Below are 19,319 nucleotides of genomic sequence, written 5' to 3' on the forward strand. Positions count from 1 at the left end.
AAAATTAGGTTTTTCAATGTCTAACTGGGATTGTTTTAATACAGGGCCTTGAAAATGCTGGTCAAACATTTTACCACTGTGTTACACACCCAGTCTTTATTTAATGATTTATTTTTTGAGAAAAAGCCTCACTAAATTGCCTGGGCTGGTTTTGAACTTGCAATCCTCCTGCCATTACCCTGCCTGGTTCATGTTATAATTATTTTTTAACACCCTAGATTGAGGATGGTGTGAGTTTTAAAAATGAGCAATAGTCTTAACAACATCTGAATTAAGATTCAAGAAGCGACAGGCATACCATCCTTTGAATTACTACAGGGTTACTCATTTTGTGAGGACAAATATGGCCTACTCCTACAGTGCTTTATCAACTGAGTTATATTTTTTAAAGTTGTCTTAGTCACTTTTGTGTTGCTGAAATACAGTATGTAGCACCCACAACTTAGGAGGAAAGGTTATTTTGGCTCATAATTACAGTCCATGGTCACCTGGTTCCAAGGCAGAAAATGGCATGGCAGAGGGGCATAGCAGAGGGAAATCTGCTCATGTCATGGTGGCCAGGAAGCAGAGAGAGAGGAGGACGGAGCTGGAAATGGAGATGAATCCTTCCAGGTCACTCTCACAGTGACTTGCCTCTTTCAATCAGATGCTACCTTCTAACAGCAAGTCAGCTATATTATCCCTGTGATTTAGTCACCTTCCAAAAGCCCCACCTATGAGTACATTTTCAATCTAAACTATAACATTCTGCCCTTGGCCCCCAAAACACTCATGTGTATCTTCTGATGCAAAACTCATTTAGTCCATCTCTTTCTTTTTTTTTTTTTGGTACCAGGAATCAAACACAGGACCTTTCACTTTTGAGGCAGGTGGCAGAACCATTGAGCTAAATCCCTGGCCTTCATTTAGTCCATCTCTAAGAGTCAGTGAAGTTTGAATGATTTGAGCATTGCTGAAAAGTCCAAGTCCAAAGTCACCTCTGAAACTCAAGGCAAACTCTTAGCCATGAGCCCCTGTGAAAATGAAAAGGAAAGTTAAACACTGCCAACACATGGTGGCCCAAGTTTCCATATCAAAAGGGAGGAACTGGGGAATAGAAAGAAACTGGACCAAAACAAGAGTTAAATCTAGCAGAGCAAACATTAAATCCTATGGCTCCAGGTTCAGCACCCAGCACAAGTTATGGCCACAAGATGTGAATTCCAAAGGGCTTAGGTGGCCCTGTCCTTATAGCATTACTGTTTGCAACTTCATGGCCTCTCTCTTGAGCTGGCTTTGCTCACCGCCTATGACTTTCCTCAACAGAAGTTTCATGCTCCTTGCTTTTCCAACTTCCCAGAGTCTCCACTGTACTTTTGACTTCACTCTCATAGCTTCACGCACTACCCTCTCTGGGGCACATTGTTTAGCCTTATCTTTCAGGCCTTCTTTTTAAATCTGAGTAGAACCCTCCATGACTCTACAACTCTTGTGTTTTGTATTCCTTGAAAACAAACATCATGTAGATGACACCATGGTCTGCCACCAGGCCCAGCACTTGCCAGACCCCCTTGAACCATGGCTACAGAGATGTCTGGTGCCTGAATACTGTGAATGGAATCCCAGAAAACAATTACCTAGATGGTTGTCCTGGAGCAGGGTGCCCTGGGGCTCACTTCTCAAATGATAGTTTTACACCTTTGCATCCTTAAGCCTGTGATGGATGGGGTCTTGTGAAATGCCCTAAAACATTTTTTCTGTTCTCCTCTTGCAAAGTACTTGGCTTTTTAAAAAATGCTAATCTTTTTAGCAATCAAACTGTCCTCTGCTCCAACTTTACAGGCAGTTCCTTTCTGGCAAAACTGAAAAATTTTTAAACAGGCTTTATGCTTCTGTCTTCAATATATACCTTGCTATAAGCAGCAAGCAGTACCCATGCTACAGCCTGAATGTTGGGCTTCCTTTAACTTTCCTCCTCCAGGTTAATTAGTACACTGACCTTAATTTCAGTCTCTCACAATGTTATGAGATGAACAAAATGTAGACAAACTTTCTATTAGAGTGTGACACACATGGTCTCAAGTCCAATTGCCAATGGAGTCCTTGTTCCCTACTGAAACCTTCTGAGCTTGGTCTTTACTCCATGCATTTCTATTAGCATTTTCTGAGCTCTAAACAGAGTCTTCCATCAAATTTGGCTTATAACATTCTAGGGCTTCTACCCCAGATGGTCAGGTAGTCACAGCAACAACCCCACTTGTCTGGCACCAAAATCACTTAGTCACTTCCTCATCACTGACACATAATACCTAATACCCACAATTTAAAGGAGAAGAGGTTTATTTTGGCTCATGATTATAGTCCATGGTTGGGTGGCTGCAAGGAAGAAAATGGCATGGCAGAGGAGCTTAGCAGAGGAAAAGCTCTTCATGTCACTGTAGCCAGGAAGCAGAGAGAAAAGTGAGGACCTGAGAAGGGAGATAAATCCTTTCAGATTATGTTCCCAGTGACTAGCCTCTTCCAACCAGACCCTTCCTCCTAACAGCAAGTCAACTAGATCTATCCCCTCCCGATTCAGTCACCTTCCAAATTCTCCAACTGTGAGTACATGAGGCCTTTAGGAGACATACTCAATCTAAACCATAACAAAAATGTTGATTAAAAGTTCATTTCATCTCCCGCCTATTAGGATGGCTATTCTAAGAAAGTGAAGAGATAATACATGTTGGTGAGAGTGCGGAGAAAAAGAAACCACTGTGCATTATTGGTGATAGTTATATTGGTGCAGCCATTATGAAGAAGTCCTAAAAGAATTTAAAATGTAATTACCACATGACCCAGAAACCCAACTTCTGGTCATATACCTAAAGGAAATGAAATCACTCCACGTACAGACATCTGTACTCCCCTGTTCCCTGCAGCATTCTTCATAGAAGCCAAGACATGGAACCAGCCTAAGGGTCCATCAGTACACAAATGAATAAGACACTGTGAAAGATGTAATATAATCCAGCCTTAGAAAAGAAGGTGGCCTGGAATGTAGCTCAGCAGTGCAGGGCCTGCCTGGAAAATACAAGGACTTGAGTTTGATTTCCATTACCAAAACAAACAAAAAAAAAAGAGAGAGAAAAGAAGGAGATCCTGCCATTTGCCACGACATGGTGAACCTGGAGAATATTATGCTAACTGAAGTCACCCAGACACAGAAAGAAAAGTATTGAATGATATCACTGATCTATGAAATCTAAACAAAAAACAAAGTCAGATTTATAGAGATAGAAAATAAAACAGGTTACTACAGGCAGGGGCAGGCATGAGAAGAGGAAATGGGAAGATACAGGTCAGAGGGCACAAAGTAGCAGATACATAGGATGAATAAACCTGGAGACCTAGTGTACAATAGAAGGATTATAATAAAATTGTGCTGCATTTGAGATTCCTGCCAAATAAGAAATTTTAGCTCCTCTTGCCACAAAAAAAACAAAAACAAAAAAGTAACTATGTGAGATGGTGAATATGTTAATTTGCTTCATTGTAGTAACCATTTTACCATCTATATATCCTGTTATACACATTAAATATATACAGTAAGATTTATTTTTAAAAGATAAATGAATGTTGTTGTGTTCCTTTAAAACAATAAAAAGTTCATTTCATATGTAATTTTTAAAAAGAAACGGTTCAGCAAAAGGCAAAATGAAATCTCTTCACTTGTTCATTTCAGCAAATGTTCAAAGAAGCTCCCCACCACTAACAGAATGAGCTCACAGGAACATTCAGAATATGAGGATTCCTTGGTGTGACCCTGGGACCCTGAGCATTTCTGGGAAAACCTGTATCTGCAATCACAGTTGTATAGCTCCAGGGTCCAATGCTAGATTGCAAAAGATTTCCCCTTTTGGACTTCAGCTCAACAATAATTCAACAATGTGACAACTCCATAGGAAATGAACCTTGAACAAGAGTGATGGATATCTAGCTTAGCCAGAGCTGCCCAGGAAGCTCAGTGGTAGAGTAAGTAATTATATCCTATGGCCTTCCTTGCGCACAAAGAAACACTTGCATTATGCAACCCAAGCAGATTTTATACAAAACCCCGTTCCCACTTTTCCTCTAAGTGGTTTTTGGCAGTTGTAATCAGTTCTTAATATTTTGTCCTGGTTGCAAATAAACCTCCCCTGTCCACTCTTTGGACACACCAAAGCACTGAGTGTTAGAGCTGGGACTGGCCTCAGAGCTCATCGGATCCAATCCTGTCATTTCATGGCAATGAATTTAGAGGTTGAGAGAGGGGAAGTGACTCACCACAGTCACCGAGCAAGAGCAGAGCTTGGGCATGAGCAGAGCTGCTACCTGGTATCAAGAGCTTTTCCATGACTCTATGCCACTTCTTTTAACTTAATTTTACTTTGGTGCTGTGGTTAAATCCTGGGCTTCACACATGGTAAGCACATGCTATACCACTGAGCTACACCCTCAGCCCCACTTCTTTTAGATTAGCTACAGGGTGATGAGATGAGGTACTTTCTATATTGCTGACTGGTGTGGAATTTGCAGTCAGGTGACAGATTTATGGAGCGCCTACAGCACACAAGGGAAACTCTTCAATGGGCTTATAGTCTGGTGGGGAAGACAGGTATTAAACAAATAATCCTAAATGATTAGGTACATAACTGCAAGTGTGCAAACAGCTCGATGAAGAATCGGCTGCTCTGGGAGTGTTATCTCTAGGGCTGATACACGCTATTTACATCCTCATTGGTCAGTCCTGTGACTGAGCAGTTAAATATGTTGATTCTCACCCTTGCTTATCTCCCAAAGATGTTTACATAATGTATCAGTTACTTAAGCCATCTGATTCTGCTCCTCTTTCTTCTTCTGCCTGATGATTCTACTTCCAGGAAAACAGGTACCACAAAAGAACTGAAATTCCTACAAACACTCTTACTCTCTCTCAATTGCCTTGACAACTGGAGGAGTGAGGTGAACACTTCAGTTATCTGTGAGTCTATGTACCTGTGCTTTCCCTGGGACAGGGTGTATTGGATATTGAAACCTGGTATCACAGTTAATGAGTTCTTAAATTCCTTACCTTTATATTGAAACTAAAGCAATGACTTCAAAATTGAACACAGTTTTGAATATTAATCTCTCTTCCTCTCCAACCTCTCTTCAGCCCCCCATGAACCTTTCCAGGAGACATGCCTGTGACTACTGCTCATGCCAACACGATCTCTGTGGAGGGAGAAATCCCACCGTGAATCTTTCTGGAATAGGAGTTATTGTGTCCAAATCCTATTACCTAGTTTCAGAAAAGTGTAAAGAAGGAGCAGTTAGAGGCAACTTCTAGACATAGGGCTTCCCACTGAAGAATGAATCACAGGTCATTTTTCCACATCAAGAAAGTCTGAGTTTGGGACCTGGGTTCCACCTGGAGGAGTTCAGAACTTGATTCTTTCTCCTCTGGATCTCTTCCCAGCTCATTTTCCATCCGAGGACTTTCCTTTCCCTCCTTTTCCATCTTGTTCATGAGGTTTCCATAAATCTCTTCCTTTTCCTTTCCTTTGTCCCCAGATTGATTCAGATTGTTCTCTTGCTCTGTGATGATTCCCTCCTGGCATCTCCTGGCTTTTGCTAAGTGTTGTATTTTCGTGGGTGGCCCCGTTGCCTCTCTTTCCATTGGCCAGCCTGCTCCTCTGCTCCTTCCCCAACCTAGTCCTGAGAGCTGCACAAAAGGTGGAACGGTGCAGTAGAAGGAAAAGAGCAGAACTTCCTGTCTGGTATTTCCCACCCCTGGCCGGTAACTCAAGGGAGAGGGCGTTGGCTGGTCTGGCAGAAATCACCATGTCCAAAGCAAACTGGCCTTGAGTCAGAATTCAGCCTGGGTCAGTGTTTTTTCTCTACTGAGAAATTGAGCCAAGTTTGGCCAAAGGCCCATTCAAAGTCCAGTCTGGAATATGCATCTATTCCTCGTCCCTGTCTACTTTCCCCAGAGAACCCAGGAGGCCAGACAAGCTGTTCCCACACCAGCTCACATTAGGATGGCTTGACATTTTTCCTCTCTAGGAAAACCACTGGAGTTGAACTTGCCTGTAACCAAATCTAATATAGATTTAGGACTAAAGAATAACTTCTTTTTACAGAAACCTTTATCACAGGAGTGTTTTCAACAGAACATGCTTATGTTGCATTTGAAAACATGATTCAGTATACAAATGATTCTAAATTCTTCCCAAAAATATATTCATCATGCAGAGAAAGGCACACTATGCAAGCAAGTACTCCTCCAGTTTGGGGTAAGATGGTGCCAGCCTTACCTGATCATCTTGCTCTTGTCCTTATCTTCTATCTCATACTGTCTCCATCTCTTTCTGTGTTTTTTCCTGTTCTTCCCACGTATCTAAGGTGTGGCTATGAAATTTAACCAACACATTGGGATGTAGCAAGGTAGGCATTCAATACATGTTATTAAAATAATCTGATTTGAATTGCACATTCAAATAAGTATTGTCCTATAAAGTAGTCATTCTTAAATTTATTGCGGTGATGCTGCTGTACTTAAAGCATTATTTTAGAATTCATCTCTTTGAGTTACTTTCAAATTATGTACAACTCCAGTTTATGAGCCAAACAAAAAATTACAGACTCAGAGAGACCTTAAAAATCATCTGGAATGTTTGAAGAAATGGAGCCCATAGAGTTTATGTATTTGAAGTGGTTTTTTTCCTTCAATATTAAGAAATTGTTACTTTACTCTTTTGTAAAATAAACCCAAAATGACAGCTTTATTCACCCAGTTGATTAAAAGACTTTATTATTGTTCAATCCCCAGTACCATAAAGAAGAAAGAAAGAAAGAAGGAAGGAAAGAAAGAAAGAAAGAAAGAGACTTTATTAAGCCTGTGGACATTACAACATAGGAACTATCATTTATTAAATATATACTTACGTGCCTACACTTAAGCAAGTCACTTATCACAGCAAAAACCACACAGAAGCAATATCGTAATGTCCAGTTCATGGAGGAGGTCATGAAGCTTTAAAATTAAGTGACAACACAGTTACATGGCAGTGGTGAAACTCAAACCCAGAGCTCTGTGCTTGCAAAGTCTGTGCACTGTTCACAATTCTAGTTGCACTAAATAGAGTCAAAAGATGTTTTTTTCAGAATGTTAGAAATCATCAGATTTTGTCATTATTGTGAAAATGAAAAGAACTTTCAACTTTAAGCAAAGAATTGCCCACGAATCACATACATACATTCACACACTTGGTGTACACAAGGTTGTAGAACGATGATATTTGACAGGAGATTAAGGAGAATGTGGTCCACATTTTCATTATGTTTTAAAGTAAAGAGATTGAAGTCTAGCTAGAGAGGTCTCAGACCTTGAATCAGGCCCTTTCAATAGTGAGTGGCATGGCCAAGACTAATGTCTTCCATTCTGTGACTAGGAATTTCTCAGTTGTGCAAGGTCTAGCACTCTCACAGTCACGTCCTCTTGCTCCAGGGTGACAACTTCAGGACACCACCCAACCTAGGCACATCTAGAGCCTTCTCAATAAATCATTCCACACATTGGGAAAAGTCTCTGCAAGGTAACACACTGAAATGTTGCCTAACTTCTGAAGCTGGTAACGCTCATTCTGTGAAACTCTAATGAAAGACATCTGAGAAGAAAATCACATGAAAGAAATCAGAAGGAGAAGGTCACAAGGATCTTGAAACCCCACCTCCCTGATGCAGTTTTTAATGGATTAAGGCTTGGAATAGGGAGCAGTTTATGACTTATACAATTGAAGCAGTTAGCTAAGGACAGATCCAGAAGGTAACTTTGAAGGTCACCAATTCAGTTCCGCAGTTCAATGTTTTTTGCAATGCTACCACCTTGCCTCTCACACCTATCTGTCTGGGTAAAAAGGGTCTTTACCTGCCACAACTGTAATGCTTCTTAGCTGGTATTGTACATCAAGTCTATTCTGCAAGAGCAAGAGACTGCCACCATGTCAGACCTTCTCATAAGATGTTAACTCTTTCCAGTGCGAACATAGCAAGAGCCAGCCTTGCATGGCCATGCAGATGAAAGCCACAAGGAATGTAGATAGGGACAGGAATTATTGACTGTCACAACTTGCATTGCATAAGAGAATTTGGATGGCTCAGAGTTCAGATTTCAGTCACTAAGGTTTGCCATGGAATTTCTCTTTGCAAGCTTGTATCTACAATCTGCCAGTTGATATGCACATGGTTGGCTCTGTGTGTAGCCTGAACAAAAAACCATAAGAAACTGGGCTAGGGATTTAGCTCAGTGGTTCTGCAGCCTGTCTCACAAGCGCAAGGACCTGAGTTTGATCCCTGGTACCAAAAAAAACTCCTCAAAAACCATGAGAAACTTAGAGGAGAAAACAAACCTTGTTCCCTTCAGGGACATAGGAGGACTTGTTCATGCTGTGTTGTCTCCTCTTCCAGTGGATGGATAGTTCTTTAAGGGCTGGACCATGTCTGAGTCGTCCATGTGCCTGTCACCTAGCACAGCATATATGGATGATTTGTATTAAATAGTCATGGAATGAATAAGTAGATGCTGTCACCTAGGAGATAAAACAAGTCCGATACCAATATAATGTGCTTCAAATCTTTGCTCTCAAGATAATGCTAATAACAAGTGTCTTTGAAGGACAGGCAAAAGAAGTGGGCAGTGAGGTGTCTTGGAAGTGTAGGAACTCAAGTGCTGGAGAGATGGCTGAAGTTTGCTAGTAGTAGAAGCTAAGGAGGCTGCATTCCAAGAAAAAAAAATAATGAGAGTCCATGGATATAAATGGAAACTATTGGAGTGGTGGGCAAAACTTGGACATCTCCATATGGCGGACCCAGGCAGTTTCCTTCAAATCAATTTTCCCCAAAATGAATGTTTCATATCACCTACCAACCTACTCCCCACCTCAGTTGATAATCCCATGGTCTAAGTCAGAAACCTAGAGGTTGATTCTCTTTTCATCCTAGCTAATATGACATTAAGTTGACCTGTAGCTGCCTTATAAATATTTCTCAGTTGTGTTTCCTCCTCTCAATGTGAACATGCATGCTCCACCTCAAGTTGGCATAGCCTGTCACATTGCCATAGCTTCTAACTGGTCACCTGCCTCCAGACTGGCCCTGCCCAGACACCTACACAACAATTTGCTCATTTGGGTCTTTCTTCATTCTGAAAGTGTCATAGAAAAATTACTATGCCATGTAAGAAAGAGTATTGTAGAAATATATGCACAGATATATTCTTTTATTTATTTATTTATTTATTTTGGTACCGGGGATTGAACTCAGGTCCTTGGGCTTGCACAGCAGGCAGCAAAACCACTGAGCTAAATCCTTGGTCCTGCACAAATATACTCTTTGTGTGTATATATGTGTATATGTATGTATGACGATGACTATGGTCTGAATTTGTTAATGATCTAAGTTGCTTAAGTTATGTACGTATATTTAATTTAACATATATATATTACACTCAATGAATACCTAAACACACATACACACACACATATATTCACACATGATTACACATGTAACAGCAGTCTCCCCTAATTCATGGTGTTGCTTTCCATTTTCCAGCTACTTAGAGTCAACATCGGTCTGAAAATGCTAAATGGAAAATTCCAGAAACAGTGTATGAGTTTTTGATTGCATGGCAGGAGTAATGTGATGAGATCTCGTGCATCCTGCTCCATCTGACCCGGGGTGTGAATCCTCACTCTGGCCAGCACATCCATCCTGCATCACCATCTGCCCAGCAGTCACTTAGCCATCTCGGTTATCAGACCAACCGTGGTGGTAGCCCAGGGCTCATGTTCAAGGGACCCTAATTTTACTTGTTAATGGCCCCAAACACAGAGTAGTAATATAAAGGAGGCACCAGAGCATGAAATGAAGAAGGCAGATGAGCTCTGGTGCTATGTGGCAGCTCCACAGGGCCCAGGATGAAGATCACAGTGGATACAGGGTTTGGGGGCCTCTGTGGTTTGAGGTATCCATGGGGAAGGTCTTAGAACAGATGGGAGAACAGATGTGTACACACACATGTACACATAAAGCGCACACACACACACGCACATAATGGGTGTGTATATGTCAAAAATCAGGGGAAAGAGGAAAATAAGGATAAAGTAAGACAAGTCCAGATTTTAAAAAATCTAAGACACAAGTAAAGTGCTGTAAAGTTCTACATGGTAGCTAAAATTAAACTGCAATTTCAGTTCTAGGTTTTTGGTACAGCATTCAATAAAAAGAAGAAAATAAATTGAGTTACCTAATTTGCATTGCCAATAACATTTTTAAAACTCATGCTCTCTATTGGGGGAAGAATAGCATTTTTTAGCAATAAAATATGAGAAGAATGCTTCTCTTGAGACCTCTTAAAGGAAGTCTTGTCTGATTTAATGGACAAGACTTAAAAATATCCTTCAAGCAAATATGACAACAAATGTGGCATGAAAAATATTCTTTCTTAATATACGCTTAACACATAAAATCATAATACAATTGCAAAGTAGATTTAAGCAATTCAGACCAATTCTGATAAGTCTCCAATGGTCCCTTTTGACCCAGAAGAGCGGGCTCTGGATTATTTTCTTGATTGCATGAACATCATATACTTTAGGAAAAACTTTTAAAATGTTTTGTATATAATTGACTTCCTGATAAAAGTTAAGTCCTAGAAGTTTGGAGCTTAAGTGTCCCCTAGGAGCCCAGGTGTTAAAGTCTTAGTCCCCAGCTTGATGCTACCAGCAAGTGACGGAAACTTTAAAAGGTAGGACTGGTAGCAGGTCCTGAGTCACTGGGGGTGTGCCCTTGAAGGGAACTGTGGGACTCCAGTCTCTTCCTCTCTCCTTTGTGCCTCTGCCATGGAGTAAGTAGCTTTGCTTTTCCATATGCTTCTCCAAAAGGCCCCAAAGCCATGCGGCCAACCAACCATGGCCTGAAACCTCTAAAACCATGAGCCAAAATGAACTTTTCCTCTTTATAAGCTGATTATCTTGGGTATTTGTTATAGTAATGGAAAGCTGACTAACACATCAGGCTTAGGCTAAAAGAAAATGAAAAAAAATTCACTCTATTCCATCTAAGATATTTTTAAATATTCAGAGAGAAAAAAACTAGAAAAATATATACCAAAATGTGGGACTCTGGGTAATGTGTACAGGCAAATTTTTTTTCTTATTGTTAGTTTTAGTTTTTTGTACATTTTAACAGAATTGCTTTGGTTTCTAAATTGAGGGCAGCCTGGGGCTGGGGAGGCTGGGGAGGGAGGCTGGGGAGGGAGACCAGGCAGGAAGCTTCTTAGTGGCTCTGTTTGCAGAGAAATGGGAAATGGCTGTGGTATATATTTCTTAAATTTTTATTTTAATAAATTTTTAAATCAAAGCTATTTTAAAGTAATACATACCTCAAAATCTCACCTATTTTAAAATATGGACATATAAAAGACTGAGAGAATGTGTTCCAACATATTCTTAGTAATGACCTCTGCATAGAGTTTATGTGTAGTTTTTTCTTATCAATTATGCTTTTGTACACTTTCCAGAGTTTCTACAATGCACATGTGTTAGTTTTAGATTTTAAAAAGTAAAAAAAAAAAAAATAGTTTTCCTAAAAGATAATTCTGGAGCTATTCTAATAGGAGAGAATGGTTTACCCAAAACTCACTGTGTTATTCCTGAAAAATAATCCATTCAATGACCCCCTATTGCCTACAGAATAAAAGTCCCTTAGTGTGAGACAGGAGGTCCTTTAGGCCCCTGAGTACCTGTCCAGCTCCTCACTCTTGGTTTAAGCTCCTGGTGGCTCTTCAATGTGTCAAGCCTTGAGCTGTGGTGCACTCTTTGCCTGTCTTCCTCTTCTGAAAGCACATCACTTTAAGCTAGAGTAGTCACCATACATTAGACAGCTGGTGTCCCCTTCCCTGGGAGTCTTCCCTGGACTGCTCCTCTCTGTACACCCACCTGTAGTTGGTGACCCCCATCATAATGAATTCAAGTTCCGCCTCCTGTCTGTATTCCCCCAAGTGAGCCATGTGTGCCATTCACCCTCAATTACCCTGAGAGCTGTCAAATACCACAGAGGTTGTCCAAAACTTCCCACACGTGGGAAGATCAAAGGCACTCCTCTCCCAAGGTCTTCCAGAGACAGCCTTTGTTGTGTCCTGTGAAGACAGACAATTTCTGATTGATTGTAGGAGAAGTCTTTTGTAATGAGGTATTGTAGTCATGTGAGGTGTCTCCTGATCCTGTGCTGTCCTCTTGTGCTCTTATATGCTGTATATAAACTTCACGTTCAACTCTCCTTTGACTGAGAAGGTACTTAGTGTCCAGAAGATGTGTATGTACTTGGGCCCTGGTGGTATCACTTATAACCTTCAACTATCATGCGGTTTCCACCACACTGGGGCCAGGTGGGTGACTCTCTGCAACACTACAAGCAATTGAGTTTTTATTTGTTCTAGGTTCTGAATATGACACTCATATATTAGTACTCCTCTTACTGGCATCAAGTTTCTGTCATTCTAGATGGATCAAATTCCAGTTTTACCCAAGATTTTCTCTGATGGCAAAGACCACTTTGTGTTCACCAGAACTCACTCCCTCTTCTTCCCAGCACACAGCTGGAATACATTACCCAGCATTCCCAGCAGTTACCTGTGGTCATGTGACTGGGTTCTGGCCAATGCCATGGGAGTGAAAGGCCTGGCCATAACCTCCCATAGCCAACTTGCCATTCTCTCTTCCTCCATCTCTGAGGGGGAGCCCGACATCTAGGATGACCTGGGAAATTGAACACAGAAAAGCCTCCCTCCACCCAGGTCTCTGAACGTCTGTGTGGAGTAAAGCACTCTTACTCCCATAGCTCATTTATGCCTGGACAAGAAATAAACTTCTCTTGTGGGAAGCCACAGAAATTTTAGATTCGTCAAGAGCATTTACAATTATCTTAGGAACTTCACATTCCAGAACTCTTCTAAAGGAAGCACACTCCACAGCATGTTGCAAATGGAGCCTCTCATATCTGCCTCTTCCATTGTCTCATAGCAGAAGCCCACAGAAAGAATGCTCTAGAGACATTTTGGTGAGTAAGTAAAGACACGAAACTATGCTCTGGAATGAAATTTTAGTCTCTTAAAACTTGAGTGTGACAGAGGTGGCTGTCCTGACCTTTATCCCTCCAGCAAGCTCCTTGGAGCAGAAGGATCCTGGACATTGACACTGAAGAGAATTACGGTTTGGATCTTAAATGTCTCCACAGTAGAAGCTACAGACTCCTTAGAGACTGCCAATGCTTGACTGGGAAGACCCAGAGTACTCTGCAGCTTTGGGTCAGGATATTCCTACTCTTCACCCGGCTGGGACTACAACAGTGGCCTCAACCAGGCCTGATGCCATGCCCCCCAGGACATGTGATGATGTTAGGAGATATTTGTGATTGTCATGACTGGAAGGGATGCCATTGTCACCTATGGATGGAGGCCAGGGTGCTGCTAAACATCCTGCGATGCACAGGACATCCCCCAAGTGTGCAAGGATGTGTGTGCACGCACACACACACACTCACACAGTCACACACACACACACACTCAAAGAGCAGAGAATATTCTTCCCACCCAAAGCGTCGGGATGCACAGATGGAAAACCCCTGACAGGAAAACTGCAGCAACCTCTGAGGAAGATCCGAAGAATCCCCTGGCTGTGACCCAGCCTGGGGGTGGCCCTGCCTTGAGCAAGTCCAATTTAGTCAGCCACTAAGAAACCCAGTCTGGGCGCCATCTGAGGAAGAAGGGGTGGGCAATCTGGCATGGTCCAGAGGAGAGATGGAGGTGAAGGCCACCATGGGAATCATCAAATTAGCCATAGCAGGGGGGAGAAGAAAGGCTTTGTCAGAAGTGGCGATCAGATTTTGCCATCACATATTTCTGCCTTATCTTTGAGCAGTGCTAAGTGAGACACTGCCCTCTACTTTTCCCTTTATAAGAATAGAAACATATATTTAATGAGCTACTACTTTGTGCTGGACATGCTGACCTTTGGGGATGGTTTTCACTGGGAAAAGTTCTTGGGAGAAGTGTTGTTTCTCCATAAGAAGAACCCTAATGGCGAAGAATTGCCGCAGGGTTCTAGCACTTGGCTTAGGACAGCTCCTCAAAGATTTCTGGATTCTCAATCCACCAAAGTGCAAAGGAACTTTGGGAGTTTCTATTAGTGAGTGTGAAATCTGTAAAATTTTGGTAGAGTATGGAATAATTTTGGTGGAGTGTGGAATTTTGGTCAGTATGGAATAATTCAGTGGCATCTTATGTTCATTCCCTAGAAATGAATTAAGCATCTATCATTGTCAAGCAAGTTAGTACTGGGAATGCAGAAGTGAAAACAAGTGGAAGAAAGTGTTGGCCGGTTCAGTTCAGACTGGTGGGTGTGGGATGAGAGGGAGCTCCATGTGCCACAGGATGGGCACCTTAATCAGACTGCAGGCCGGCAGTGGGAGGAGAGGCTTGGAGTCATCACAGGGCGAATGCAGGGAGCTCTGTTTCCCTCTCCTCTTCTTATTCTATTGTTTTCCCCCTAGACTTCTCATACTGGTTCCATTCACCAGGAAAATTTGTGTACACTTCTAACTTCTCACAAAGGAGTTCCTTATGGAAGGAAGGAAGGAAGGGAGGGAGGGAGGGAGGGAGGGAGGGAGGGAGGAAGGGAGGGGAAGAGAAGGAAAGAAGGCCATGGCAGACCCTGCCAGCCCCTTGCCTCTGTCTTCAGCTCCTACCACTGCCTGGCACACAGGGACCCTCACCTGAGCCCATGCAGCTCTGCACCTTGAGGCCTTTCCTGGTTAGAGAAGTCTGCTGGGCTTGCATGCAGTGCCCAGGGCCATATGTCCCTGAAATAAGCATTAGCCATTATCAAAGGGGTGTTGGTGGATCCATATCCCAGCTCCCTGGCTCTCAGGGAGGGAGAATGTGTCCTATATTATATCCCAGATGTTCCCAGCTGCCCACAGCAGGGACCTGCTCCTCTGTGCACCCTGCATTGGCTTTTCCCACTCCCTGGCCGGTGCTTCCCGGGCTCTGCTCCTGCTTCTACTACTTCCACAAAAATTCCAGTCTCAGGTCTGCTTTTGGGAAACCCAGATGGAGACAAAGCAAGTGCCAAGGAACGCACACTCACTTCGTTACTCAGGTTTAACCAGTGCACACACCCTTGATATGATTATTCTCACATTGTCCTAAAGGGCAAATGTTTATTCTTCAGGTAAATCCATGCAATTCCAAATGGGCTGAAGAGTTAGGGGTCTATCCTGAAGAACAAGGTCACTTGACATACTCATGTGCAGGGTGACAGAGGCTCCTCGGGGGACAGTGGTACTGAGGTGCAAGGTAAGGGTACCTTTTCCTATTCATCTGCTAAATGTTTTTAGGGGGCAGTGGTTGAGCCAGGGTCTCACTATGTGATTTAGGCTGGCCTTGAACTGACTATGTACCCCAGGCTGGCCTCAAGCTCACAACAATTCTCCTGCCTCAGTTTCTGAGTGCTGTTATTTCAAGCATGCTTCACTAGGCCTGGCTTGATCTGTTAAATGTGACCCAGGCAAAAGGTGTCCCAGAGACTCTGTCCACATGCTGGGCATCGGACTGGTACTTCCCAATCCAGCCTCAGGGCCTGTGATTCAATGTGACTAGCAAGGATAGGTACAATCAACACTTCCCTATGTCCCCACTTGCAATCCAAGAGCCACTGAAGGCTGGCTGTGGAATCTGTGATCTCTTTGGATGTGCATGTGTGTGCACTTGGTGAGGGGCATCTTGATGACCTGACACTTTAATTAACCCATTATTCAAATGAGTTTGAATTCTCAGAGCCTCCCGGAGAGGCAGTGCGTGGAGGAGTGGTTGATGGAGAGAGATAGTCCACGATTAAAATGTCACATGAGACAAATGTCAAAGCAGGGGTCCCACCCGGGGAGACTTATGAATTGACTGCACCCTTCCCATCTCCACCCCCTCAATCACTGCTGATGGGCAGAGGGAAACCATTTTCTGCCATCTGGTTTTTGCAAAAGTCAGGCAGTAAGCTCCCGAGGACACGGATCTTATCTTGTGCAGTTAAGAATGAGCATATGGCTGTGTACACTCAACAAGCCCTCTTAGTACTGAATGCAATCATAAAAATAGCCCAATCGTGGATATTTGATAACGTCGGCTCGAACCTTAGTCATCACGTCTGAAGGGCACTGGGTTCCCCGGGCTGGTGCCTGAAGTCTTCCAGAGGAGCCCATCAGCTGATAAGGTGGCAGGGCTATTGTGAAAATCACACAGTAGTTCCCAGGATCCTGGAAAAACAGCAGTGAAATCACAACTCTTTTTTTCCCCTTGGTGTTTGATTTTGGCTCTGAGTTCTTTTCCACTGAGAACTGGGCCAACTATCTTGTATGAACCCTTCTGAGCCTGTGAATGCTGGGAGAAGGGTGCAGGAGGGAGGCAAAGACGGAGGGAGGGAGGGACTGGAGGAAGCTCACTGGGCTCGGAACACTGCTCTGAAGGCAGGAGCCCACTGCAGTGCTGTTTGGAAGCAGGACGTGAACCACTGGCAGTGCCCAGCAAGGCGTCATGGCCCTTTGGTGCTGGCTGGGTCTGGGCCCTTAGGCCAGGACTTGCTATGATTTCCAGGGTTTGCAGACAGGTCACTTTCTCTCCCGAAAAGAACACACAGATCTCAGGTGAATGCCTCCTTGTTTGGGAATCCAGAACTGAATTCTCTTGCAGGAGGAGCTAAAAAGTCCCTATAGCCCAGCAGGAAAAAGCTCATGGGGCTGGAGATGGGCTTCCTCAGGATATACAGATGTCATGTGATTCTGGCCATGCATGTTGGCGGAATGCTGGAATGGTCATGGGATGGACCTAGCACCAGGATTTCCTGGGGAAGAACTCCCCTTCGGAATGAGTAAGTCCCTCTCCCATGCTCTGAGAAGCAGTGGGGGACACCTGCCACACAGCCTTCCTGTGATGGTAGCAGTGACCCAGGGTGCTAGAACCCAAGTTCTGTACTGGGCCAGAACAAGGCCAGCGAGGGACAGTCGTGGAAGGAAGCACAGTCCCCAAGACCAGCCCTTGCCAGTTCCCAGCAACTCTAAGGGCTCAAACACTCAGTGCCAGAGCTATTTGCCTCCACGTTCAGGGAAATCATCCTTCCTGATTCCCAGAGCAGACTGTTCCTAGGAAAGAGCAGAATCTTGGGAGGAAATCACATCATCCACGAGGAAAGCCAGTTCCTTTGTACTATTTTTCAGGGCTGCCTTCAGAGCCAATAATCTGTCATTCCTTGAATAAACAAGCACCTTATCATATCACAAACATTTATTTAACCCTTTTCTCCTGCACTGTTACCAGCAGGGAGAAAGTGGTCAGCAGGGCAGCCAGAACCCTGTGGCAGAAATGCCAAATTCCCAAATGTGACACCCAATCTGTAAAGTGTCAGTCTCCCGTGCCTCCGAGAGCCGCCAGATCTAGTCACCCAGGCCCCACCGCCACTTTACACCAGCCTCGCCTCAACTCCCAGCCCACCCCACCCTGGTTCACACCCCTCCTCCTTTGCAGACAGGCCTTTCATTCCATCCAAATGCAGTCTGGACTAATTTGTTAGGTTCTTTAGCGGTTGATGAAGGAAATGGAGGGGAGGGGCAGAGAAGCTAGTGTTTACATTTCTCCTTTTAATGACAATCCACTTGACGTAGCTGGTGAGCGTGTGTGCGTGTGTGTGTGTGTGTGTGTGTGTGTGTGTGATGTTTTTCAAAGGCATATTCCATGACTCTGACATCACCCGAAAATGAAGCAAGCAGAGTATGTAAATTCCTCCAAGCTCCCACAATCTCTGTTTTTCTCTCTGTGGGTGAATTGTGTTTTTCTTTTCTGGTGTTGCTCCCACACAATGGGGCCAAATCTTGTTCAGGACAAAGAAACATATAAATAGAACATGCGTGTGGTATATGGAGACGGAGAGAGTCTGCCTGGACAGGCGTCTGGGGGCTGCTGGGAGACCTTGTGGTCTTGGCCTGAAGGGTTCCACGTCTGCAGGTCCCCGAGGTTACAAGTCAGAAATTTCAAATCGCCGTTGTCATTCTTGGGGACAGCTGTAAATGGAGAACGTGAGATATCTGTGTGAGAGCAGTGGAATGAGACAGGACGCCCGTACGTTTAGGAGGCTGAACGACCCCACCATGAGCGGCTAAGGCAGCACTGCATGACTACCAAGCCGGCTGAAACTCTCACCTCCAGGAGGGCTTGGCCAAGGTTTCCCTGTCAGTCATCCAACAGCAAGTCTGCCCCTCGCCCTGCACACGGCAGCTGAGCCAAAAAGACAGTTGCTAGAGCGAGTTTGAACACACTAATGGGTGTAGTCCCTGAGTAGTTATTTTTGTTTCCAAGTCTTGACAGAATCACTTGTTCAATTCCCCCACTGGGTTGTATCGGAGTTCTAACATGTAAATCTCTGGTAAGGACAGGGACTAATTTATGTGGGCTGCCCTCTGCTCGCTGTCACTATCGGGGTGGCCTTGTTTTTTTGTTTTGCTTCCTTGACACGTTATTCTTTCTCAGTCACCATCATCACCATGACTGGTTCTAGACAGCCTGTCCTTGTTCAGTGTTTGTTTAGAATGTGTTCTTAGGCTGAAACTCTGTTTCAAACAAAAAGAACAAAACCCCCGCCCGGTTCCTGAAGTTCATAGGTCTTTAACAATCAGAAAATCATTACATTTTTAAAAACAAATAATCTACTACTTTATTGATAGAGCTTAGACAGCTTCATTTTATCCAACTGGTGGCGTTTTGGTATCTCACACTGAAATCCTATCTGGGCTTGAGCAGTTTTCAAAACCTGCTCTGGCTGTAACTCGAATGTAAGTCAATCCCTACGGGGTTTTCCATTCAGTAGTTTGACGAAAGAAACATATTTTCAGGTAAGTGTTAATTCTCTGCCTGAATACACAGGTGGGGGTGGGTGGCCTTAACATAAACCTGGAATCAAATGTCTAGTTCTGTTCTCGTAGCCAGTGAGTGAACCCAGCGAGGCTGAGTCCAGAGTTGCCCACAGGCCTGAGTTCAGGCCATTTCCGCAAAGGTCTTTAATGAGTCAGAGACAAGCTTGCCTTGCCATTGGCTGTGGACAGAAATAGACCTCATCTCTTCTGGGACTTGGACAGCCAGCCAGGTAGGCCTCTGACTGCTCCCAGGTTCCTCCTGGGGTGCAGCCAAAAGGCCCCGGATGTGACAGCCCTTCCTGCCTCACCCCATCCCAGAGCCTCCT

At 43.7% G+C, this 19,319-nt stretch overlaps 1 long non-coding RNA gene across 1 annotated transcript in view; it reads right to left on the bottom strand.

Moving 5' to 3' along the window:
• Positions 1-15,298: 15,298 nt before the first annotated feature.
• The window catches only part of LOC147830149 (uncharacterized), a 95,358-nt gene continuing 91,337 nt past the window's right edge, over positions 15,299-19,319 (bottom strand). Inside the window, exon 4 of the long non-coding RNA XR_015444379.1 lies at positions 15,299-18,144. This is a non-coding gene — a long non-coding RNA (uncharacterized LOC147830149). The remainder of the gene's footprint in view (positions 18,145-19,319) is intronic.

The sequence above is a fragment of the Heterocephalus glaber genome, unplaced genomic scaffold (genome assembly GCF_053883595.1).
Source record: "Heterocephalus glaber isolate CG9 unplaced genomic scaffold, H.glaber_assembly_v1.0 deba00000331, whole genome shotgun sequence".
Lineage (NCBI taxonomy): Eukaryota > Metazoa > Chordata > Mammalia > Rodentia > Bathyergidae > Heterocephalus > Heterocephalus glaber.